This window comes from Lolium perenne, chromosome 2, assembly GCF_019359855.2.
Source record: "Lolium perenne isolate Kyuss_39 chromosome 2, Kyuss_2.0, whole genome shotgun sequence".
NCBI lineage: Eukaryota > Viridiplantae > Streptophyta > Magnoliopsida > Poales > Poaceae > Lolium > Lolium perenne.
This window is the reverse complement of record NC_067245.2, coordinates 138,209,484-138,214,305: the sequence shown is the minus strand read 5'-3', so window position 1 is coordinate 138,214,305 and position 4,822 is coordinate 138,209,484.

Below are 4,822 nucleotides of genomic sequence, written 5' to 3'. Positions count from 1 at the left end.
ATCCGTAGACGACCATGAAGGGACTCCTTGATGTAGTCGAGTGCTTGGCGCGGTTGTAGGCGAACTCCGCGTGTGGGAGACATTCTTCCCATAACTTCAAGTTCTTCTTCACGAGAATGCGTAGGAGGGTGCCGAGGCTTCGATTGACCACTTTCGTTTGTCCGTCCGTTTGCGGGTGCGAGGATGATGAGAATAAGAGCTTCACTCCAAACTTTGCCATGAGCGTCTTCCAAAGATAACTCATGAACTTGATGTCTCGATCCGACACAATGCTTTGCGGTACTCCATGTAGGCGAACAATTTCCCTGAAAAACAATGAAGCAATGTGTGAAGCATCGTCGCTCTTATGGCAAGGTATGAAATGAGCCATCTTAGAGAATCTATCCACTACCACGAATATAGAATCATGACCATGCTTAGTGCGAGGCAATCCTAGAACAAAATCCATGCTAATATCGGTCCATGGTGCATATGGAATAGGCAATGGGGTATAAAGACCATAGGAATTGGAGGTAGACTTAGCTTGTAAGCATGTGGTGCACCGGCGGCAAAGGCGTTCGACGTCGCGGTACATTCTTGGCCAATAGTAGTGGGTTGAGAGCATGGCATATGTCTTCTCTCGACCAAAGTGTCCCATAAGACCACCTCCATGTGACTCTTGTAAAAGCAATTTTCGAAGCGAAGACTCGGGAATGCAAATCTTGTTGGCTTTGAACAAATAGCCATCATGCAAATAGAAATCATCCACTCCTCGTTCAACGGAGCACTTCTCAAAAATTGGAGCAAAGAAAGAATCGGAAGGATTGAGTTCTTTGATCTCTTCAAGTCCCAAAACATGAAAATCCAAACGAGTTAGCAAAAGGGTGTTTTGCGGGAAAGAGCATCCGCCACAACATTGTCCTTGCCCTTCTTGTATTTGATCACATATGGGAAGGACTCAATGAACTCGACCCATTTTGCATGTCGTTTGTTCAAGTTGTGTTGGCTTTTCAAATATTTCAAGGACTCATGGTCGGAATGAATGATAAACTCTTTTGGCCAAAGATAGTATTGCCAAACTTCAAGAACATGAACCAAAGCGTAGAGCTCCTTGTCATATATAGGATAGTTGAGGCGTGCGCCATCTAACTTCTCACTATAGTATGCCACGGGTTTGCCCTCTTGCATAAGAACACCACCAATACCAAGTCCACTTGCATCACACTCAATCTCAAAAGTTTTTGCAAAATTTGGAAGAACAAGAAGGGGAGCTTCGGTAAGGCGTTTCTTCAACTCATCAAAAGCATTTTGTTGGGCCTTGCCCCAAACAAACGGAACATTCTTCTTGGTAAGTTCATTCAAAGGGCAAGCAATGGTGCTAAAGTCTTTCACAAAGCGGCGGTAAAACCCGGCAAGTCCATGGAAGCTTCGGACTTGACCAACATTTGTAGGAACCAATTTGTTTTGAGCAAATGTGCATTTAGGGAGGTTAGCATAAAGCTTTTCATGTCGCAAGATGCACAAGACCTCTCTCACATGTTGGACATGGTCCTCGAGGTTTTTGCTATAAATAAGAATATCATCGAAGTAGACAACCACGCTCTTGCCAATGAGAGGACGCAAGATGTGATTCATGAGGCGCATGAAAGTTGATGGAGCATTGGAAAGACCGAAAGGCATAACGAGCCATTCATAGAGACCGAGTTTGGTCTTGAATGCCGTTTTCCATTCATCACCAATAGCCATGCGGATTTGATGGTAACCACTACGCAAATCGACTTTAGAGAAAATCGTGGCACCACTAAGTTCATCAAGCATGTCATCTAAACGCGGAATGGGATGGCGGTAACGGACGGTAATGGAATTGATGGGGCGACAATCCATACACATCCGTTGCGTCTCATCCGGTTTAGGCATAAGAATCACGGGAACCGCACAAGGGCTAAGGCTTTCGCGGACGTACCCTTTGGCGAGGAGATCTTGAATTTGGCGTTGGATCTCCTTGGTCTCTTCGGGGTTGGTGCGGTAGGCGGCACGGTTTGGGAGCGGAGCGCCGGGTATGAGGTCGATGCGGTGTTCTATGCCTCGGAGTGGTGGTAGTCCATGAGGGAGCTCGTCGGGGAAGACGTCTTGAAATTCCTGCAAATGAGACAACAAAGACGGAGGAATGTTGGTTAAGTCGTTAGTCGCCGACGAGGGTCCCTTGCATATGAGCACGTAGTGCAATATGGTGGATGGGTTCTCTTGGAGCTCTCTCCACTCACTCTTGGTGGCTAGAAGGACACTCTTGGACTCACTCATATATGGCTTGTGGCGCTCACTCTCTTTGTGGTGGGTCGCTCCCTCTCCTCTCATCTCACTATGGTGGGTGCGGAGTTGTGCCCTCGCTAAAGCCTTCGCATTATCCGCGATGATTTGGCTAGGAGTCATCGGGCGCAACTCGAACTTCTTGTCGTTGACCTTGAAGGTGTATGTGTTGGAGAGTCCATCATGTATAGCCTTCTTGTCATATTGCCAAGGGCGGCCAAGCAACATGTGGCACACCGTCATGGGTACCACGTCACACTCGATAGTGTCCTCATAAGGTCCAATCTTGAAAGTGACGGTGACGGTATGTTGTATCTTGACGTTGCCCTTGTCACTCAACCATTGGATATGGTAAGGGTGAGGATGCTTGCGGAGAGTGAGGTTGAGCTTCTCACACAACTCGGTGCTTGCAAGGTTATGGCAACTTCCACCATCGATGATGACCTTGATCGATTTTCCACCAATTCCGGCACGGGTTTGGAAGATGTTGCAACGTTGTTCTTCCATAGCATGAGGTTGTGTGGTTAGCACCCTTGTGACCACAAGTGAGGGGCTTGGGTCATGCTCACATAAGAGAGGATCTTCTCCACTTTCTTGCTCATAAGCTTCTTCACTTTCCACGGCGGCTTGCACAAGGGCTTCATATTCATCCTCATCAAGAGTCTCGATGTCACCATTCTCCATAGTGATCATAACCTTGGTGTTCTTGCACTCAAACGATTTGTGACCTTGGGTGCCACACTTGAAGCAAGTGACACTAGAGGGTCCCGTGGATGCGTTAGAGGAGGCGGTGGAGGAGACCGTTTGCTTCATGCGACTTTGGATAGTCGGTTTCTTGGACGGTGTAGAGGATGCGTCGGCCTTGGCACTTGTAGCATGAGGATTTGATGAAGTAGGAGGAGTCGATGTAGCGAGCTTGGAGGAGAAATAGGTCTTGGCCTTGGAGTACTTGATGTCCTCAATCACTTGGCGCTCGGCCTTCGATGCTTGGTGGACCAACTCAACCATGTTGGAGTAGGGTTGGAACTCGACAATCCTCTTGATGGGGTAAGTAAGGCCATTGAAGAAGCGAGCAATGGCTTGTTCCTCGGACTCTTGGATGTTGGCTCGCATCATAGTGAGCTCCATCTCCTTGTAGAACTCCTCAACGGTCTTGGTGCCTTGCTTCAACTTTTGGAGCTTGTTGAAGAGGTCGGTCATGTAGTGCGTTGGGACAAAGCGAGCATGCATTTCTTTCTTCATGTCTTCCCAAGTGTCAATAGGAGGTTCACCCTTTTCTTCTCGAAGAGTGAGGACTTGCTCCCACCAAGTGTTGGCGTAGTCTTCAAACTCGAGTGATGCCATAGCCACTTTCTTGGCACCGGAGTAGTTGTGGATGCGGAAGATCTTGTCCACCTTGAGTGCCCATGAGAGGTAGGCCTCGGCGTTGTCTTCACCTTTGAACTTGGGCATGTTGAACTTGAGTTTGCCATACATGTTCTCTTCATCCTCCAAGGTTCTTCTACGAGGAGGGGCGACTTCATCTCTTGCGGCTTGAGGAGGAATAGGAGGTCTTCTACGGCCAACCATAGCATTGGGTTGGCGTTGAAGATGAACGCTTGCTTCACTTGGTTCACGGTGATGATGTGGTTGAAGATCTTGTCGCGGTTGAGGACGATGCTCAATGTTGGGTCTCTCATCTTGATCATGGTGTAGCTCTCCTCGTCTACGTTGGTCATGGCGAGGGTGGCGACGGAGATCTCGCCGAGGTTGATCTTGAGGATCTTGGTCTTGGGGATGGCCATCACGCCCATGGTGGGCATGGCGATCCGCTTGGTGACGATCTTGTTGAAGGTCTTGGTCTTGTGGAGGACGCTCATGTGGACGAGCATGGCGATGTATTTCTCCACGCCTAGAGTTGGAGCGAGAGTCTTCATGACGAGCATGTGGGCGATGAGGTCGATGATGGTCTTCATGCCTTGAAGAGGAGCTTGAGGACGAAAGGCCACCATGAGAATAGTAATCTTGTGGCGAGCTTGATGAAGAGGAAGTAGAGCGGTGTCGACGATGACGACCCAAGTTGGTGATGGCGCGCTCGAGGCTATCCATGCGCCGCTCCATGTTGGCATCATTGGCCGCCATTTGGCCATTCAAGTTGTCCGTAGCTTCACGAAGAAGAGCCAAGTCTTGGTTCACGGCGGAGAAGTTGTGAGCCACCTCATCGTATTGCTCATCGATGTGGGTCTCGAAGAGGGTGAGTTGCTCCTTGAACTCTTGTCGTTGCGTCCATAGGTTGTGTTGAGTAGCCAACCTCTCGGTGTTGCGGAGGATCTCTTCATCCCTATTGGTATCTCCGTTCCTATCCATGATGCAAAGACAAGAACTATGTTGTGTATGTTAGTGGAAGGAGACTACCTCGCACTCTTACCAAGGTAAGATAGTATTGAGGCAATCCACCAAACCGAAAGCAAGATCAAGTGTATCGGGAACACACGCAAAACCACACGCAAAAGCTAGCAAATATGGTGTTAGGCGAGTGTTGTGGAAAGCCAAAAGA